Raw genomic sequence first — 22,005 nt, 5'->3', positions numbered from 1 at the left:
CTAGGTAGAAATCCTTGGGCTTCTAAATCTTTCATTTTAATCTATAGTAGTGGTTTTCATCCAAGTATGGTCAAGGACCAGCAGCACCAACTTCAGCATCACCTGAGAATTTGTTGGAAATGTAAATTATTGGTCCCTCAAGACCTGGTTCAGTAGGTCTGGCTGGGACCAAAATTTGCATTTCTAACAAGATCCTAGGTGATGCTGATGCTGCAGGTTCGGGGGCCATACCTAGAGAACCAGTAGTCCAAAGGATGGGATAAGAATACCTGCCCTGCCTCCTTCATAGAATTGGGGAGAGCAAATAAGATATCACATGAAAGCACTTTGTGAATTAGAATGTTCTATAGTAATGTAACACGGCATTATTATTATGTTTTTAATCACTCTTCAAATTAGCAAAGAGAGCTAGTCTTACAAGATAAACAAAATGGATTCTGCAGGAGATATTTACAGTTTGGAAGTTATAGATCCTGCAACTTCAAATCAGAGTGACATCACTTGGCATTGCTAGACTTAAGAGAACTTCAGTGACGCAGGAATTCCGATGATACTTGGGTCATCAATATTGTAAAGTAATTAATCTCCAATTAAAATAAATAAATTTATATTTAAAAAAATAAAAAGGGCATTCCTACCTTATCTGCCTGCCTCAGTTCAGTTTAGTTCAGTCGCTCAGTCGTGTCCGACTCTTTTTGACCCCACAAATCGCAGCACACCAGGCCTCCCTGTCCATCACCAACTCCCGGAGTTCACTCAAACTCATGACCATCCAGTCGGTGATGCCATCCAGCCATCTCATCCTCTGTCATCCCCTTCTCCTCCTGCCCCCAATTCCTCCCAGCATCAGAGTCTTTTCCAGTGAGTCAACTTTTCGCATGAGGTGGCCAAAGTATTGGAGTTTCAGCTTTAGCATCAGTCCTTCCAATGAACACCCAGGACTGATCTCCTTTAGGATGGATTGGTTGGATCTCCTAGCAGAACAAAATACCTCAAGCTGCAAGTTTGGCTCTACCAACCCGTTTTACTTGAAAGAGCCAACCCCTGTAGTACATTTAAGAGTCTCTTTCCCACCTGTACTAGGTGATATGGGAAGGAGATTATCCATCCAGTCTTAATACTTTCATTGCCTCGCAGTAGTGGCTCTCCTAAAGAGCAGTGCTGCAGCCCTGGAAACTTGTCAGAAATTCTCGGGCCCCACCCCAGACCTACTGAGTCAGAAACTCAGGTGGTAGAGGCCAGGAATCTGAGTTTTAGTGAAACCTCTGGGTTTTGGAGGCATTCTGCCACACCCTAAAGTTTAAGAACCACTGCCTAAAGCCACAAGATCCACTGGAAATCACCTAGCCCCCAAACCCTCACTGTGCTCCAGGCCACTGAGCTCCCAGCTTCGTTCGTAATTGGTCCTCTAATTCCCCCTTCAGAGTGGGAGGCTCACCTGTGCCCATTTAGCAGAGTCTTGATGACTAGTGGAGTCACTGTGAACCCCTCTTGCCCCAGAGCCGAGACTGTGTGGTTATCCTCCACTTTTCTGTTGTCAGAGTGGGCAGGTACCCTCTTCTTCTCCTCTTCATTCTCCCCTGCCACATGAAAACAAGATGCTGCTTCTGCTTGAGATGTCTTCACTGTGTCACCCAAGTCAGACCTGTAGCTAATGGTGCCACTATGAGCTCTAGATCCAAGTCAAACCTGACACATTATCAGCCCAAGTCCCTGAACCTCAGAATTGGACCTCTACCTGCTGCAATGCTCAGCTCTATGACTAACTCCATTCCCACTAATCCTGTCCCAGCCTGTCTTGGCTCCTCAATGTTCTCTTCCCACAGCCCAGTAGTTGAAGCTCACAGATCTAAAGAGAAATAAACTCTTTCAGGCACTGGTCTGAGAGGGGCCTTTACCAGATTCACCCACTCTGGGGGTCAGTCTTGGCTGTTATTTATTGCAACCTGATTCAGGAACTTCTTAATAATACCTGAATGGGTTATTGTAACTTGGGGCTTTGTGATGCTATTAGGATGATTAAGAATGACCAGTTAATTACATAATATGGAATTAAGTATTTCATAATCCTCTGGGGCAGGGGTCCCCAACCTGTGGGATCTGATGCCTGATGATGTGAGATGGAGCTGATGTTATAAAGTGCAAAATAAATGTGATTTGCTTGAATCACTCCAAAACCATTCCTACCACCCGGTCCATGGAAAAATTGTCTTCCATGAACCTGGTCCCTGGTGCCAAAAACGTTGGGGACCATTGCTCTAGGGGATATATGGGAGGATGACTATAAAGGGATAGCAGGAGGGAGGTTACTGGGGTTATGGAATTGTTCTGTATCCTGATTATAATAACAGTTACACAAATCTATACACAATGTTAAAAAAATAAAACTCCATGGACGACATTGGTCAGTACACGCTACATACTTCAGAGAGTTCATATCCTTTGGCCCCAGAACTTTCCCTTGAGAATTTATCCCCAAAGAAATAATCACAAGCTCATAAATAGTTTCAAACATGTTAATGCTGACTTATTTACAAAAGGCAAAAAAAAAGTGATACAATTTACAGCAATAGGAAAAAGTTAAAATAAAAATAAAATACATACATATGTTATTATACATACATTAAGAATCATGCTTTGAAGAAAAACTAATGCTAGGGGAACGTGTAAAGATTGTGTCAGGTGAGAGAATCAGGCCACAACATACGATTCTGGAAATAACCCCAATTTTGCAATATGTATTAATACATCCTAGGATAAAGCACTGGAGGGAAATAGATCACGATGTTAAAATGGAATTATGGGGGGTTTGGGCTTCTGTTTTACATTTTCCTGCCTATAACAAGTATTTTAAAATGAGCAGCTATTACCCTGATAGTTGCAGGGGTAATGAACATTATTACCCTTTCTCCCAAAAGGGATCAAAGAGCCGGATACGGGGCACGCAGAGGTTAGCACACGAACAAACAGAAAGATGCAGGGAGTCGGTGAAAGGAAACAAAGTTGAAAGTCAAGAGCTATGCTGGGGAGTCCTATCAGCAGTTAGCCAAAGCAAAGGGAATGTGTTGGAAGCAGGGTGTTCAGAAAATCCCCAGGGAACTTTCGGGGACTGGGCTCTTGCATCTTGCAACCTTGCATCTTGCAACCTTGCATCTTGCATCTTCATGAGAACTTGTTAGATTAGTGCTGCCCCTCCTGAGCACCACCATCTTTTCCAGCTACCATTTATCAAACGCCTCTTAGGCTCTTAGCACTATGCTAGGTACTTAGCGTGGGCTACTTGTAACCCCCTCAACAGCTGATCAGGTGAAGAAACTGAGTCATAGGGACCTTGGCTTCAGCTAGGAAGAGACCTAAGTATAACGTCATTCTTCCCGCAAGCGCTCTTCACTTCAACATCGCATTGCTGGTATAAACACCCTACTGCAAAGATCCCCTGGAGGAGGAAATGGCAACCCACTCCTGTATTCTTGCCTGGGAAATCCCGTGGACAGAGGAGCCTGGTGGGCTACAGTCCATGGGGTCGCAAAGAGTCGGACAGGACTGAGTAAGCACGCACCCACACACTCAGTCCTCAAGTGGGATATTTGAGTCTACACTGTTCTACACTGACTGCCAGAGTTCCCCAGGGGGATTAAATTCAACTTCCCACGGTGGTAGCTGCTTGACATAGGCTGCAAATTGTACTGGTTGTCTTCCTTTCCTTGGCTCCCTTGCCCACACTCCTGTGGGTGTTGCCCAGATTCACCTCCCTATTTAACTACTTGAACCTTAATTCTTTTCTCAAGGTCTGCTTCTAGGAGATCTACAACTAATACCATTTCAGAGTCCCATCATAAAGTTCTAACATGATATATTTCTTATGGCAAATAACTTTCATATCCTCATCACATGTGGATAAAAATGAGTCTTAACAACGTATGCCTATTTTTTAAAAACCAGGCATTACATTTATGCTTGTTCTTCTTTAAAAATATCTTTCCCTTTTCCTCCATCTTTAATCCAGTCATGCTTCTATAAATTTTATATCCATTGTACACAAATGTTAAGTCAACCATACTGAATCTTAAAAGTTTGTATGTCCCTATATACATTATACTGCCTTTCAGGGTGAGGGGGTGGGGATGGGTGATGTGCCTCAAGGCTTTCAGGATCTTAGTTCTTAGACCAGGGATTAAAACCGGGCCCTCAGCAGTGAAAGCGCCAAGTCCTAACCACTGGACCACCAGGGAATTCCCTATAGTGATCTTGATATTTATCAAGAAGGCCATACGTGAAAACTTCCTTCATTCCAAATCCTTCCCCCGCTTACCAGCACTCCTGAGTTCACTATTTCTTCCTCTTTTCCTTTACCCTTCATTTTCTTCATCTTCTCAGATTTACCTCAGATAAGGTATATGACTACAAGGAAAGGACATGGAAAGAACAAGTTCATGGAGCTTAAGGTTTCCTGGAAGCCACTGTGATCATCTGTGGAATGTTTTGACTTTCATGGCTCTATATTGAATCAGTTCCCCAGTTTTCTACATGTAGCTGACAGTTTGGACCTAAAATCTGATCTAGCCCAGAAAAAAAAAATTTCACCGTCTAAGTAATGAAACTCAGGAGTTACTCCTTTTCACTCACTCCAGGGAAACTGTGGTGATAAAAGTTTTGGGTAAAGCCTTTCACCCCACTTGTTTCTTCTACACAGTGAATTCTATCATCTGGGACTGACAAGTTTTATTTATTTATTTTTAATTTTTTTAAAATTTATTTATTTGTATTTATTTATTTGGCTGCTCTTGATCTCAGTTGTGGCACTCAGGATGTTCAATCTTTAGTTGTGGCATGTGGGATCCAGTTCCCTGACCAGGGATCGAACCTGGGCTCCCTGCATTGGAAGCCCAGAGTCTTAACCACTGGACCACCAGAGAAGTCCCATGACAAGTTTTAATACTGAAAATTTTCAAATGAGCAAACAGATTCAGAGAGGTTAAGTAACTTGAGCAAGGTCATAGAGTAAGTGGCAGAAGAATACTTGAGTCCAGGTCCGCCTGAAGCAAAGTTCAACTCTTTTCTACCAGACTACACTGCCTTAGATCTGTTAACAAGGTCGCTGAGCTAACTCGTGCATATCTTGTCACCCCAAATAACCTCTCCACCTCTTTTCTATTGAATCCATGTAACATGAAGCACTCTTCACTTGTATTCATTCAGTTCATTTCCTAACTCTGACACCACAGACCTGGACTCATTGTAGGGGCTCAAGTTTACAGATGCATTGCCCAATTCACCGGTGGGTCAAGAGGGAGGTTGATACAGGCCATTAGGGGAAAAAATAATGATGGGACAGAAAAAGCAGTAAGTTTCAAAACTTTTTGTTTGAAAAACAAACTCAAGAAGCTAGAAAGTGCTTTATTTTATTCTTGACATGGATTTTCTTCTTTTTCCAGCTTCTAGAATAACCAGAAAAGAACTATCCTCATTCATTTGACCAGAATTTATTGAGTCTGTCATGCAGAGTTTTAAGGTGCTAGGGAGCAACAGCACAGACTCAACATGAGAAACCTACTGCATGAATGAAAATGCCATTCACAAAATGTCACCTATCATCTTCTATTTTAAAGAAATAAATATTTGACATAAGTCAGAGAGATGAGCAGGAAGGCGCACCAGTTCTTAGCATTCATGGACACCAGACTGTAATGATTGTGCCTGTTTTTGAGAAGGTCCTAAAAGAGAGAAGTTGTTTTTATCAAAATGAGATGTATATATCTAAATGCTGATGTAAAATCAGTTGTAAATATGATATATTTTGTTTTGCTCTAGCAAAACAGATATGATAGCAGCTTTTGTGCATAAATTAAAGTTGCCCTTAGCTAGAATAAATCATTCTTATTGACATTAGCAGCTGTGTAGTCAGTAAAGAATTATTGTTGCTATTACTTGGTGGTATTTATAAACACTTTTATTTTCCAAGTGCTTTACAATCACTTATTGTCTAATTAATATCTAATCATCTGTTTACAAGTAATAATCATGCATGTAGAGCAGTTTAATCAAAACTCCAAATGCAGCCACCATCATACTTGAGAATGTTATGTAAATTTTGGTCCCTCCTTGACGGGGCTTGGGTCCAGACATATGGCCAAAACAGATAATACAGCAGAAAAAAATGAATAAAGATTCCTCGCTTGGATTTGAGCATAATTTGGAATCACAGCTTTTTGCATGCCAAATATATTATCTGAATGTCAGCGGGTAAGAATATAGGTAATTTTCAATGCTTAATGGCTCAATTACACAGTTATATAAAATTTTTTATTTATTTAAGGCACAAAATTGGATGATAGTTTATAATACATGCTCAAGGGCAGGCACCAATTTAACATGGGAACTGTTAGTCAATCACTGTTTCAGTGATTTTTCAGGAAAAGAGATCAAATGTAGCAAAGGTGGCTTGGGGACCTTCAAGGTTAATCTATCCAGGTTCACCTGTAGACGAAGCTATGGGTAGTACAAACCCCTGCCATTCTTAATTATCCACTGTATGTGGATCTACTGCTGTCTCCCTTGGGTCTCCCCAAGTGTTATTCTATAAGCAATTATGGGAACCATGAAAGCATTTTTTAAGCAGATGAATGATATGCATACTAATCCAGCCTTTTTCCTCTAGGATAAATTTTCCTACAAGTTGAATTGCTGAGTCAGAGGACTTGCATTTTTAAGGTTTTATATACATTTTTGGGGTTACTTTATTGAGTTATCCTCCAGAATATGACACTATTTGTCCTCCAAATCAACACTTCTGATAATCCCCAAGAGGTGTCTTTCTTGGTTATTGATCTGCCATTACCAGTTTTCTTCCTTCTTGCTTTCTCACCAGGCATAGTTTCCCAGTACTGCAGCAAATACTGCAGGATCCTGCAGGATCCAGAAGCCCTGATGTGCTATAAATGTGCTTGACTGGCAAGGGAGGCATCAAGACCATCTAATGTCAAGATTCATTCACAAGTAAACTATTATTACACTCCTTGGACTTTATACTAATTCATTTTTGAATAGCTTGGACTTCAAAGGGTAATTTTCATCTTGTGAACTCTGTGCAACCTTTGAATGCTCAAAGAGAGATTTGGTTTAACCTAAGGTATTAATTTCCTATTGCTGTTATAACAATTTACCACAAATACAGTGGCTTAAAACACCACAAATTTATCATCTTAAAGTTCTTAAAATTGCCATAGGTGATTTAAAGTGCCTATACTTAGTGGCCTAAAGTCAATATATCAGCAAGACTGCCTTTCTCCTGGAGCCTCCAGAGGTGACTTTTTCCAGCTTCTGGAACTGCCAGCATTACTTGGCTCACAGCCCTCTTCCTTCCATCTCAAAAACAGCAGTTGCACCCCTCCAGCCTCTGCTTCAGTAGTCACATCCCTTAACTCTCCTGCCTGCCTTTTTCCCTTGAAAAGACCCCTGTGGGACTTCCCTGGCAGTCCAGTGGTTGAGAATCCACCTGCCATTGCAGGGGACGCAGAGAAACAGGATTCTACATGCCTCGAGGCAACTAAGCCCACATGCCACAACTACTGAGCCCTCGCCATTTGGAGCCCGAGCACCGCAACTAGAGAGAAACCCATGCACCCCAAGGAAGAGCCCGCAGGCCACAAGGAAGATCCACGTGTCACAACTAAGACCCAACACAGCCAAATTAATAAATACACATATATATTTTTTAAAAAGACCCTTGTGATGACACTGGGTCCACGTGGGTAATGCAGGATACTTATTCCCTTCACAAGACCTTTAACCTAATTACATCTGTAAAATCCCTTTTGCCATGAAAAGTGACACATTTCCCAGGTTCTGGAAATTAGGATGTGGCCATCCTGAGGGGGAGGGTACATCATTCTGCCTATCACACTTTCCTTAGCATGAGCTGGACCTGGTATCTCATCTCCAGATATTGGAATAATACATTGCCTGTAATTTTAATACTTAGTAATTTATGAAACTGTACTCCGTGTCAGGCATAGGCACTATACCAGGTTTGCAGGAAAGAATGATTAGAAGGGTTTTGTAGTTTGTCCAAAGTCATGGAGCCAGACAGTGGCAGAGTGGAATTTCAAACTCAGGTCTGCTGGACTTCAAAGCCCCTCCTCACCACATGCTTCGTCTGTAGCTCATTTCCCATGCTCTGCTTGGTTCGCTCTCTTTGGCTAGCTTTCTGGTTGAAAGCTTTTCATTTAGTTTGACATTAAATGGTACAACCTGGCTAGATAAAACCTTTTATTAGGCCCCTATAGATCTCCTATTGGACTCATTCAGTAGGTGCCAGTGGAGGATGTCATCTTGAAACACTCCTTAAAGTTGATGTCTTCACGTCTTCTAATAAATCTTCAAAAAAGTGGCATCAGATGGGCTCTTCCTCCATCATACAAGCAGAAGTGGACACCCCCCCCGCCAGGTTATCTTCTGTGAGTGAAATGTTAATCTCTGAATAATCTCAGGTGGTGCTGGTGAAAGCTGATCATTCCAAAGGCCCCCATGTATCAGTATACCAAATATCTTATTCTTGAAAACAGCCTAACACTGGACTGGAAGAAACACAAGCTGGAATCAAGATTGCCAGGAGAAATATCAATAACCTCAGATATGCAGATGACACCACCCTTATGGCAGAAAGTGAAGAGGAACTAAAAAGCCTCTTGATGAAAGTGAAAGAGGAGAGTGAAAAAGTTGGCTTAAAGTTCAACATTCAGAAAACGAAGATCATAGCATCTGGTCCCATCACTTCATGGCAAATAGATGGGGAAACAGTGGAAACAGTGTCAGACTTTATTTTTTTGGGCTCCAAAATCACTGCAGATGGTGACTGCAGCCATGAAATTAAAAGACGCTTACTCCTTGGAAGAAAAGTTATGACCAACCTAGATAGCATATTCAAAAGCAGAGACATTACTTTGCCAACTAAGGTCCATCTAGTCAAAGCTATGGTTTTTCCTGTGGTCATGTATGGATGTGAGAGTTGGACTGTGAAGAAGGCTGAGCCACGAAGAATTGATGCTTTTGAACTGTGGTGTTGGAGAAGACTCTTGAGAGTCCCTTGGACTGCAAGGAGATCCAACCAGTCCATTCTGAAGGAGATCAGCCCTGGGATTTCTTTGGAAAGAATGATGCTAAAGCTGAAACTCCAGTACTTTGGCCACCTCATGTGAAGAGTTGACTCACTGGAAAAGACTCTGATGCTGGGAGGGATTGGGGGCAGGAGGAGAAGGGGACGACAGAGGATGAGATGGCTGGATGACATCGCAGACTCGATGGACGTGAGTCTGAATGAACTCCGGGAGATGGTGATGGACAGGGAGGCCTGGCATGTTGCGATTCATGGGGTCACAAAGAGTCAGACACGACTGAGCGACTGAACTGAAATGAACTGAACACTTTAGGGGGTATAAATTTATGTCTTATTAAAGTTTCTCACCATCTCTGCTTCACTCCACAAGGTTCTCAGCCTTGGCTAAACATCAGAGTTATCAGCAGACCTGGGGAGGGAGGTTTTCAAACCCCGAGGCTGTATTCCCACTCCCTAGATATTCTGGCCTACTTGGCCTGTGACACAGTATCATAACTTTTAAAGATACAAAACCAAAAAATTAAAGTTGAGAACCACTATGGTGAAACAGATATGGTGAGAGACTTAACTAAGACATGGGTTTTGACTCCCAAACTGTTTAGGCCTTCTTTTATCCAAGACTCTCTATTTCGTTTGCATTGAAAGAAATAAGCCCTATTAGTGTATGTGTCCTAAGAAGCTGGCTATGTACAAACCTTCCTTATGTCTAAAAGCAATCATTTTAAACCTAATCTGTTTCAGTGCCAGAAGAGAGGTTATATCAAATGACTCACTAATGGTGCTTGAGAGAACTATATACACAGAAGCCCATCCTTGCTGTAAGAAGAAATTCTCTTGAGTAAGCAAGTAAGCAAGCATGAGATAAACACTTTCAAAGAAAAATAATCCTTTATTTATGCAAAACAGTCTTAACCTCACCACACCATTCAACCATAAGAACTAAAAAGAATTAGCTAAACTAAACTAAAAAGAACTAAAAACTATTAACATTAAACCATGGCAGTCCCTAGCACAAATAATACCACCACTGCTATACAGTAGGTTCTCATTTGATCATTCTTGAAGCTAGATGAGAAGTACACGAACAGGACAAATGGGAAGGGACTGCTTTGTCTAATTTTGCAAATGTTTGAAATTTTCCATAATAAAGTATTTTTTGAAAGTTAAAATTTGGTCACTGTTTATTAGTTGTCTAGCACTTTAAGTGCCTGTACTAAGGCAATGTATATAAATGCACAAAGTTTGCCATCAGACTTCTAGATTCACTGCTAAATTACAAACTGGTGTTCTTCAGCAAATGACCTAACATCTTTCAGCCTCAGTTTCCTCACCAATAAAGTAAAGCTAATTACATCCCTGAAGGCTTTGTAGAGAAAAAAATATAAGTAAAGTGCTTAGCTGAGTGCCTTAAATAAATACCTTTTTTAGACCTCCTTCATTTGTTTTTTTTTGTCTGCTACTTTTCAATATAGAAATGCAAGGAGCCCCTCGTGTCACCTAGATAAGTAATATTGACTCAGTCCATTTCTTTTCACATTATTCCCTGGAAAATGTAGACAGCCTGGTATGTTTGTTTCCAAGGGTTTAAAACAGCAAGCAAACTCTGGAGAGATCCAGGGAATGAGGAGTGAGAAAGAACATATGTAGTTAACTCAGTTTTCAGTCAAGGGTGGTTTTGTCCCACAAGGGATATTTAACAATGTCTAGAGACAAACTGTGGAAAATTCTTCAAGAGATGGGTATAGTAGACCACCTGACCTGCCTCTTGAGAAATCTGTATGCAGTTCAGGATATAACAGTTAGAATTGGACATGGAACAACAGACTGGTTCCAAATAGGAAAAGGAGTACGTCAAGGCTGTATCCTGTCACCCTGCTTATTTAACTTGTATGCAGAGTACATCATGAGAAACGCTGGGCTGGAAGAAGCACAAGCTGGAATCAAGACTGCCAGGAGCAACATCAATAACCTCAGATATGCAGATGACACCACTGTTATGGCAGAAAGTGAAGAACTAAAGAGCCTCTTGATGAAAGTGAAATAGGAGAGTGAAAAAGTTGGCTTAAAGCTCAACATTCAGAAAACTAAGATCATAGCATCCGGTCCCATCACTTCATGGCAAATAGATGGGGAAACAGTGGAAACAGTGACAGACTTTATTTTGGGGGGCTCCAAAATCACTGCAGATGGTGACTGCAGCCATGAGATTAAAAGATGCTTACTCCTTGGAAGGAAAGTTATGACTAACCTAGATGGCATATTAAAAAGCAGAGACATTACTTTTCCAACAAAGTTTTGTCTAGTCAAGGTTATGGTTTTTCCAGTAGTCATGTATGGATGTGAGAGTTGGACTATAAAGAAAGCTGAGCACTGAAGAATTGATGCTTTTGAACTGTGGTGTTGGAGAAGACTCTTGAAAGTCCCTTGGACTGCGAGGAGATCCAACCGGTCCATCCTAAAGGAGATCAGTCCTGGGTGTTCATTGGAGGGACTGATGTTGAAGCTGAAACTCTGATACTCCATGGCCACCTGATGTGAAGAACTGACTCATTTGAAAAGACCCTGATGCTCGGAAAGATTGAAGGCAGGAGGAGAAGGGGACGGCAGAGGATGAGATGGTTAGATGGCATCACCGACTTAATGGACATGAGTTTGAGTAAATTCCGGGAGTTGATGATGGACAGGGAGGCCTGGCGTGCTGCAGTCCATGGGGCTGCAGAGTCAGACACGACTGAGCAACTGAACTGAACTGAACCGAGAGATATTTTTGGTTGTCACAAGCTGGGTGGAGGGGTGCTACTGGCATCTACTGGTTAGATACCAGAGATGCTACTAAGCATCCTACTGTATGCCCAGGGTTGCTCCCCACAACAAATAATTATCTGACCCAAGATACCAGCAGTACCAAGGCTGAGAAACCCTGGGCTGATGTGACTAAAACTCCTTAATGAAGCTTTTCCTAGATAATTAACTTTGCCTGTCTTTGTTCGTCTTATCTGACGCATACGGGTTATTAAAGGCATGCTCAGGAGAAATCATTCAAGATGTGATTACTCTATCTCTGTGGCCCTAATTTGTTATTCAATTCCTTATGAGAAAAAAAAATCTGAGTAGTGTTCTGATTTTATTGCCTTTGAGTTTCAAAGAGCAAACTTGAAGCATGCACTGATTATCTTCTTAATTAATAGACTGCGAAGGCAGGGCATCACTTTATTAACTAGTGGGAAGGCTGTACTATCTCCCAACAACTCGTAGTCTTTATTCCCCACTGTTATGCCACTGGGGGAAGATTGAGATGAAGAAGTTTCAGACTGTTCCCAAACAGATATATTTCTCTTGTTAAAATGGCCCATTTCAGTGTAGATGACACCTTCCTGCCAAGATATTATTAAATAGAATCATCCCCTTTCTAAAGTAAGAATACCTGAGGTCAAGACCACAGTACCACAGGTGCTGAAGGAAAGAGGTAAATGGTGGTAACTGTGTATTTAACTGGCAAGCAATAGTCAGGCTATTTCTGTGAGAGATGTTTTAGGGGGCAGTTGTTTAGTAGCTTCAGTCGTGTCTGACTCTTTGCGATTGACTGTAGCCCACCAGGCTCCTCTGTCCATGGGATTCCCAGGCAAGATACTGGAGTGGGTTGTCATTTTCTCCTCCAGGGGATCTTTCCAACCCAGGGATCAAACCCACATCTCCTGTGTTGGCAAGTGGACTCTTTACCACTGCACCACCTGGGAAGCCCTTTAGGGAACAGGGAATGGGGTAAGAATCTTTGAGAAGAAAAAAAGTGGGGGGAAATCTGGACAGGTGGTGGAATGGCTTAAGGATCTATGATGTGGTTCCTATTTCTTTATTTCTACCTCACCCCATCCCAACCATTCTGTGAAAACTGCCCCACCCCACAGCCTAGGGGATTGGGTTAGGACACCCAATTAAGAGAACCAAGCCAGGCCTATTCAGCGGTTTCTCAGATCCTCAGATTCCCTCTTTCAGAAATTAGAACTAAGAGATAGAGACTGAGTGGGTCTGGAACTGAGTTGTAGGCAGTATGTCCACAGATGACTCTTAAGGACAGGCACCAGAGTAGCTTGAGAAGCCCTCAGGGGTTATCTGTGGACATACTGCCTACAACTCAGCTCTAACCATCTATGTCTGAGACAGATATGTCCACATCCCTACCAGAGATGAGACTAATGTGAGAAATGAAGCTGAGAGCTGTCTACAGGGAAAGGCCACTTAACAGACATTTGAGCTCCATGCCTAGGAGGGTCAAGGGATGACACTCTGCCCCAGAGACCAGCTCACAGTAAATTCCCTTTCTCAGAAATCTTATAAGTAGTTCTAGATATACCACATTTCTAATACTTTCATATATAGTCTTACAACTGTTTTGTGTTATATTGAATTATTATCTAATCATGTTAGCTAATTCTTATTTGTAACTTTTATACTTATGTCTCATTTTGTCAATTAACTTACCAGCTGGACTTGGGAAGATCAGTTCCTACTCTCAGGGTCCATCCACTTTCTTACCTCACCCTCAACCCACTCAAACTGGCTTCTACCACTCCACAAAAACTGAATTATGTTTCTGTGTGTTTCTTAGATGCACAGAAAGATCTTTCTGAGTAGCAGATCTTGATTAGGAGAGATTTCATCTCCTCACCCCCAAGGTGATTTTGCAGTGTCTGTCTTGATAGTCAGAAGTTGGAGGATGCTACTAGCATCTGATATGTAGAAACCAGAGACGCTGCTAAACATATTACAATGCACAGGAAAATCCCACACAACAGTTATCCATCCCCTAACTGTCAATAATGCCAAAGCTGAGAAACCTTCAGTTCAGTTCAGTCACTTAGTCATGTCCAACTCTTTGTGACCCCATGGATTGTAGCACACCAGGCCTCCCTGTCCATCACCAACTCCTGGAGTTTACTCAAACTGATGTCCACTGAGTTGGTGAGTTGCCATCTAACCATCTCATCTTCTGTCGTCCCCTTCTCCTCCCACCTTCAATCTTTCCCAGCATCAGGGTCTTTTCAAATGAGTCAGTTCTTCACATCAGATGGCCAAAGTATTGGAGTTTCAGCATCAGTCCTTCGAATGAATATTCAGGACTGATTTCCTTTAGGATGGACTGAGAAACCTTGCTTTAGGGCAAAGAAGTGTCTTTGAGACATAATAACACAATTCAAAATGGGCAACAAATTTGAATAGACATTTCTCCAAAGAAGATATACAAATGGCCAATGAACATGTTAAAAAATGCTCAACATCATAAGCCATTAGGGAAATGCAAATCAAATCCCCAAGGAGATGCCACTTCATACACACTAGAAAGGGTATAATTTTTTTCAATGGAAAATAACAAGAATTGATGAGTACATGAAGAAATTGGAACCCTCATGCATTGATGGGGAGAATGTAAAATTGTGCAGCCTCTTTGGAAAACAAAGTTTGAAAGTTCCTCAAAAAGTTAAACATCGAGTTACCACTTAAATTACCAATTCTACTCCTAAGAGAATTGAAAATATATGTCCACAAAAAAACATGTACATGAATGTCACAGCAGCATTAATCACTTTCAACCAAGACGTGAAAACACCCGTATGTCCTTAGATGGTGAATGGAGAAACAAATGGTCGTATATTCATACAATGGAATATTATTTGGCCACAAAAAGAATGGAGCACCAATATACGCTACAACATGACTAAATCTTGAAAACATACGCTAAGTGAAAGAAGCCAGACACAAAAAAACACATATATTGTATGATTTCATTATCTGTAATGTCTAGGATAGGTAAATCCATAGGACAGAAAGTAGATTCATGGTTGCCTGGTGCTAGGGGTATGCCGAGGGAATGGACAGTGACTGCTAATAAGTACAGGGTTTCTTTTGGGGGATGATGAAAGTGTTCCAAAATTAAACTGTGTTCATGGTTACAGGACCCTGTGAATATGCTAAAAAAATTGACTTCTATACTTTAAAATGTAAATTACATCTTTGAAAGAATGTCTCTTTCTATCTCTGGAGGGCCTACCCCAAAGTAGGTACTCATTAAATAAGGCAGTACATCTGAGACATGGAGGACAAAAATATTACCAACGTATTAACATTTTTTTGCTCAAAAAGGAACAGTAGCGGACTTCCCTGATGACCCAGTGGTGAAGAATCTGCCTGCCAATGCAGGAGACACGTGTACGATCCCTGGTCTGGGAAGACCACATGCCCACATGCTGCAGGGCAACTGAGCCCATGCACCACAACTACTGAGCCTGAGCTCTGCAGCCCGGGAGCCACAAATACTGAAGCCCGTGAGCCTAGAGCCAGTGCTCGACAACATGAGAAGCCCCCACAATGAGAAGCCTGTGCACCACAACTAGAGAGCAGCCCCCTCTCACTGCAACTAGACAAAGCCAGCACACAACAGAGACGATCCAGCGCAACCATAAATAAATAAATAAACAAATAATTTTTAAAAAAGAGTTACTTAAATTTTGCCCCAAATCTATTTATGCCCATTGTACTTGTGGTTGGAAAGATATCATTTAATTAAATGTTATATAAATGATGAGAAGGTGAAGGTGAAGTCGTTCAGTCATGTCCAACTCTTTGGGATCCCGTGGACTGTAGCCTACCAGGCTTCTCCATCCATGGGATTGTCCAGGCAACAATACTGGAATGGGTTACCATTTCCTTCTCCAGGGGATCTTCCTGACCCAGGGTTCGAACCCGGGTCTCTCGCATTGGAGGCAGACGCTTTAACCTCTGAACCACCAGGGAAGCCCTAAAGAAACTAAGTTGTTTTATAAAGAAAAGATAGTCATGGGATTTTTAGCCTCCAATTAAAATAAATAAATTTTTTTTAAACTCATAAAAAATAAAATAAATTGTTATTAAATTAGGTGAGAACAAGACTACTGTAAAAGATAGGGATAAAATTCCCCCAAATCTAGGATTCCACACACAGAGTGTTTTCAGAGTATCTCAACTTTTCACTTCATTCAGAATTCACCAAAAATGGAAACCAGAGACATTGCCTATATGTATGCCTGCACAGTGGTAAGGAATCTGCCTGCCAATGCAGGAGACATGGGTTTGATCCCTGGGTGGGGAAGATCCCCTGGAGCAGGAAATGGCAACCCACTCCAGTATTCTTGCCTGGAAAATTCCAAGGACAGAGGAGATTGGCAGGCTGTAGTCCATAGGGTCGCAAAGAGTCAGACATGACTCAGCGACTAAGCATACGTGTAATGAAGAAAACATATAGCTCTAATCAGTGGCCCAATTAAAGCATCAACAACTTAATACCATATTTATTTTAAATTTACATAAAATATTTAGTGTATATATTTATCACTTTTTAAAACAAGTCTCCATTTTAACCATTTTATTTTTCAGTTAATCAACCCACTGGTCTGTACTGTATAGGGTAAGAAGTCTTCTGTGCTTCCTGGTGATTATAACTCTCTCCTACCTCATATAATGAAGAAAACCCTACAAAACTCCTTGATTAATGTTCCATTTTTGTCTTGAATTCCATGTGTGATATTTAAGAAAATCTTTTCAATTGTCATCCTAAGGAAAAGTGTGATAGTCAAATGGAAAAGCATTTATGAGGCAAATCTGTGTACAAGTCTTAGCCATCTCTCTCGAAGGCTTATCCAACTCTGCCCATCTCTGGGCAACTGAGAAAGTTGTAGAGAGTGAGTCTGCCATCTTTGCTATCTCTAAGCAGGTCCCACTTGGCCTTCAGGTATCACAAACCTCTAGCAACCCAAAGAGTCTGGCAGGATTTAGGGTGGAGAGCCTTGAAAACAGCTTCCCAGGTGGCGCTAGTGGTAAAGAACCTGCCTGCCAATGAAGGAGACGTAAGAGATTCAGGTTCAATTCCTGGGTCCGGAAGATCCCTTGGAGGAGGAAAGGGCAACCCACTCCAGTATTCTTGCCTGGAGAATCCCATGGACAGAGGAACCTAGCGGGCTACAGTTCATAGGGTCGCAAAGAGTCAGACACCACTGAAGCAACTTAGCACTCATGCACGCCTTGTAAACAGTGATCATGTCTTTGCTGCTGTTGTTAATAATAATAACGTCAATAAATTTAGAGGCTGGAGTCAAGTTGAAGTTGGTTCATCCAACTCTGATCTATGATTCAAAGGCTGAGTTGAAATTCACTCATTCTACTAGATGACCTTAGATGGACAAATTCAGGACTCTCCCCGGACAAGGAGAATACAGAATAAACAGCAATTTAAATTTCTTTCACTCACTCAACAAACATTTACAAAGCATCTACAGTATGTCAGAAGCCAGGTATCTAAGATAAATGTGATAGCCTCTACTCTTAAAGAATATAGAGCAAAAAATATATATGTAGGGCAAAAAAGTGAAGTCGCTCAGTCATGTCCGACTCTTTGCGACCCCATGGACTGTAGCCTACCAGGCTCCTCAGTCCATGGAATTTTTCAGGCAAGAGTACTGGAGTGGGTTGTCATTTTCTTCTCCAGGGGATCTTCCTGACCCAGGGATCGAACCCAGGTCTCCTGAATTCCAGGCAGACACTTTACCATCTGAGCCACCAGGGAAGCCCAAAGTTTTTTGTAGGGCAAAGTTTTTTTTTTTTTTTTTTTTTTGACTGTGTCATGCAGCTTGTGAGATCTTAGTTCCCTGAGCAGAGATGGAACCTGTGTCCCATGCAGTGGAAACACAGAGTCCTAACCACTGGACCACCAGAGAATCCCCCTCCCTTTTTAGGGCAAACTCTTAAAAGATTGAGGTTTTTTAGAAAATATGATGGTACTGTTTAAAATTCTAATCACACTAGTTTTTGCTTTCAAAAGAATTATTTAAATTCTTCTATATTTTTTGTTTCTATCTTAATGGAATGAGGCTGAAGCTGAAGCTCCAATACTTTGACCACCTGACGTGAAGAGCTGGCTCAGTGAAAAAGACACTGTTGCTGGGAAAGATTGGAGGTAGGAGGAGAAGGGGACAACCGATGATGAGATGGTTGGATGACATCACCGACTCAATGGACATGAGTTTGAGCAATCTCCCGGAGATGGTGGAGGACAGAGAGGCCTGGCATGCTGCAGTCCATGGGGTCACAAAGAGTTGGACATGACTGAGCGACTGAACTGAACTGAACTGAACTGAACTGAAGGTTTTTCAACTTTGGCATTATTGATATTTAGTGACTACAACAACAATGGAATGAGGAAGACAGATTTGAAACATGTTTCCTTTTTGTCCTGGGTCATCCTTTTCAATTTCTAAAATTCTTTTTCTCTTTCTCTATATGGTGTGGGTGTGTGTGTGAGGGAGAGGCAGACAGACAGAGACAGAGAGAGACAAAGCGGCAGGGGGGTGATTTATAGTTTTTGAAAAGACAGAGAACTTAAAAAATGTCCTAATACCTGGGGCAAGATTGAAATAAAGAGTATGTTTTCACATTATGAGGTTTCATTGTGAGCATGGGGCAAGATTAATTTTAGGCCAGATCTTGTATATTCTTTACTCCATGGTATTTGAAAGCTGGCTTCAAGTCCCTTAGAAGAAAGAACCAAAAAACCCCAGTAAGATTCCTTTTCTCCCCGTAGTTTCCAGCCTAGGAAGACCAAGGGAAGCCCAGGTTTCACACACTCCCAAGTCCAGCCTCTTTCTCCCATCTATTCTGTGTGCGAATTGAGCTGTTGAGGTGAGCCTGTGAGAGTGCCCAGATGCTTGATAGTCAAGGCTTGCTTTAGAGGACCGCAGTGAGTGGGTCTCAACAGTTCAGGCAGAGACTTTAGTGTCTTCAAGAGACTCAGATTCAGTTGTATCAGGAATGGAGCATGTGCTCCACCTGTCAACTTTCAGGGGAAGAACAATCAATCAGCACAGTAGCCTGTAGAGGTGATGACACCTGTTAATTGAGTTCGGAGGACATGTGACCCATGGATCAGTCTCCCACACAGTTTGCAAAGGAGACAAAGACTGTTGAGTTAGCTGAAGGCTGTGCAAATCAATACCTGTTCCTGTAATATTAGGATTCATGTGCAGAAATTACAGAGGAATAAGAAGAAAAAGGCCTAATTGTGTTTTGGAACAAAAAGTGAAAATGTAATATCTACTTTCCCTTTAAGTAAGTGGCTTAAAAAAATATTCAGATAGTTGTGGTGGTTTTCTTTTTGGCACTTGTGCTGAACTTTCAAATAGTTCCGACTCTGCTACAGACATTGTACAGGAGTTGCCAAAGGTTTAATGGCAAAGAGATCTCTTTCCAGCCTTTCCTGAATCAGAGATTGGCTCTCAAAGATGACAGAAAAAAAAATGTTCAGATAACTAAACTTCAGAAATGTGGAGGGTTCTAAATTGTTTAATTTCCTTCAAATAAAGACCAAATATGGGACTTTCCTAGTGGTTCAGTGGCTGGGACTCTGTATTCCCAATGCAAGGGGCCCTGGATCCATACCTGTTTGGGGAACTAGACCCCACATGCCATAATTAAGAACCTGAATGCTGAAACTAAGATCCAGTGTGGCCAAATTAAAAAAAAAATAGTAAAATAAAAATTTTTTTAAAGACTAAATATTCAACATACAGTTATGTTGTTTCTATTAATTTTTCTTTCTTCTCTTATGGCCTACACACCAATCAACAGATTTTCATAGAACCCCTACTTGTGCCAGGCTCTGTGAGTGGTCCATAGGAGCAAGCACACCAGGAAGTCCTGGGATACAGTGCAAGAAGTAAGGGCTTTGGAATTAGATCTTGAGCTAATAAAAATTTCACAGTGAAAGTATTTTATGCTACTGACTTAAGTATTTTATGCTACTGACTTAATGATCCAGAGGAAGAGAGGAAGGTAAATCATTAGTATAAAATGACTTTACATAGAATTTTGGAATAGCAGAAAGAACTAGGCTAACCACGTTATTTCCTACCAGGTTACTGTAGGGGATCCCAGTTTTAATGAATAAATAAAAATGATATGTAATTATTGTATCAATTGCTTGTATCTAAGTGAGTGCTTCTGGAGTTACTTGATGATGCTTAAAAATCTTTGGTCTCTGAAGTGTATAATGTCTCCTTGACTCTTACCTATATTATTAATTTGCAGATCAAAGTTAACTTGGTGCTCTGCAAATTAAAAAACTTCACATAAATGAGATTTCACAGGAAAAATTTAAATCCATATAATTTGTAACAGAACTGCAATATATTTTGAGGAAATGTGTCAACTGTCTAAAAGAGACATTATGACTTAAAGCAGCATTATGCGCTAGAACTTTCTGAAATGATGGAATATTCTGTATCTGCAGTGTCTCAATAAGGTTGCCACTAGCTCCCTGTGACTACTGAGCACTTGAAATGTGGTTAGTACAAGTGAGAAACTAAACTTTACATTTTTGGTTAGTGGCTACCTTATTTGTTGGTGTAGGTTTAAAGAAACAGTGAAACTGGATCCCAAGAATCTGAATTCTAGCTCTCTCCTTTTTACCTTGGACAATTTATTTAGCCTCTCTGAGCCTCAATTTTCACTTGAAAATGAGAATATAAATAATATCTACCACACAGCATTTGGAGTAAGAGGTACTGAGATAATGTTCAGGCCTTCTCTCACTTTCAGAATAAGTGCCAATCGAGTACTAAAGTTAAATATGTGGAAAGTGAATACCTCTTTCATATAAAAGGAGTTTCCATTTTTGGAGAGATTAAAAATGCAGTTGACCTTTGAACAATATGGGTTTGAACTGTGCAGCTCCACTTATTGCTTTCAACAGTAAATGCTACAGTAATGCACCACCTGTGGTTGGTTGCATCCTTTAGGGCGGATAAGTCATATACTTGGATTTTCAACTGCACAGAGAGTCGGCCTTCTAACCCTTGCATTGTCCAAGGGTCAACTGTATTATTAAATTCATAATTATCCTCACCATTCAGATACAATATGTAATGACAGTGCTTATAACTATTAACTGCAAGCAATACCATTAGCAATAGCCAGAAATGGTCATGGGTATCGATGTACAATGCCCAAAAGGGCTGGCAGTCAGAAAGTTAAATTTACAGAATTTTACAGAGGTCAGCTTCTGTATGGAAAATACATGGAGAACAGAAAAGCAGGATTAAAATGTTAATACAATCACTTTATTATTGCTATAATTAAAGATATAATTCTATTTGTTGGCCCAACGAGGTTAAATAAACTTATTCCATTTAACTGGGAGAAGCTAAGGCACAAATTAGCACAATAGGCTAGTGGTTAGGAGTTTGAATACTTTCACTGGATTTAATCAAGTGAAATAAGACATGAAAATTATTTAGGAGAGGATATGTATCTCCTCTCAAGAAAAGAGGTCAAGGTCAAGGTCAAGAAACAGCAGTTAGAACTGGACATGGAACAACAGACTAATTCCAAATTGGGAAAAGAGTACATCAAGGCTGTATATCATCACCTTGCTTATATAACTTATATGCAGAGTACATCATGTGAAATGCCAGGCTGGATAAATCACAATCTGGAATCAAGATTGCCAGGAGATATATCAATAACCTCAGATATGAAGATGACACCACACTTATGGCAGAAAGCGAAGAAGAAATAAACAGCCTTTTGAGGAAAGTGAAAGATGAGAGTGAAAAAGCTGGTTTAAAACTCAATATTCAAAAAACAAAGTCTATGGCATCCGGTCCCATCCCTTCATGGCAAATAGATGGGGAAACGATGGAAACAGCGATTGACTTTCTTTTCTTGGGCTCTAAAATCACTGCAGATGGTCACTGCAGCCATGATATTAAAAGATGCTTGCTCCTTGGAAGAAAAGCTATGATCAATTTAGACAGCATTTTAAAAAGCAGAGACATTCCTTTACTGACAAAGGTCCATCTAGTCAAAGC

At 40.9% G+C, this 22,005-nt stretch overlaps 1 protein-coding gene and 2 non-coding genes across 3 annotated transcripts in view; 1 reads left to right on the top strand and 2 right to left on the bottom strand.

Moving 5' to 3' along the window:
* Window positions 1–22,005, bottom strand: part of PCYT1B (phosphate cytidylyltransferase 1B, choline) — a 142,893-nt gene that overhangs the window by 118,273 nt on the left and 2,615 nt on the right. The gene's annotated exons all lie outside the window — the stretch shown is intronic.
* Window positions 4,844–4,916, bottom strand: TRNAG-UCC. The gene has a single exon. It is a non-coding gene; the product is annotated as a tRNA-Gly (tRNA).
* LOC120882705 lies at window positions 19,274–19,421 on the top strand. Its single transcript, XR_005725565.1, has one exon. It is a non-coding gene; the product is annotated as a small nucleolar RNA SNORA12 (small nucleolar RNA).

This window comes from Oryx dammah, unplaced genomic scaffold (assembly GCF_014754425.2).
Source record: "Oryx dammah isolate SB20612 unplaced genomic scaffold, SCBI_Odam_1.1 HiC_scaffold_23, whole genome shotgun sequence".
In the NCBI taxonomy this organism is placed as follows: Eukaryota; Metazoa; Chordata; class Mammalia; order Artiodactyla; family Bovidae; genus Oryx; species Oryx dammah.
This window is presented reverse-complemented; position numbering and strand designations above follow the sequence as displayed.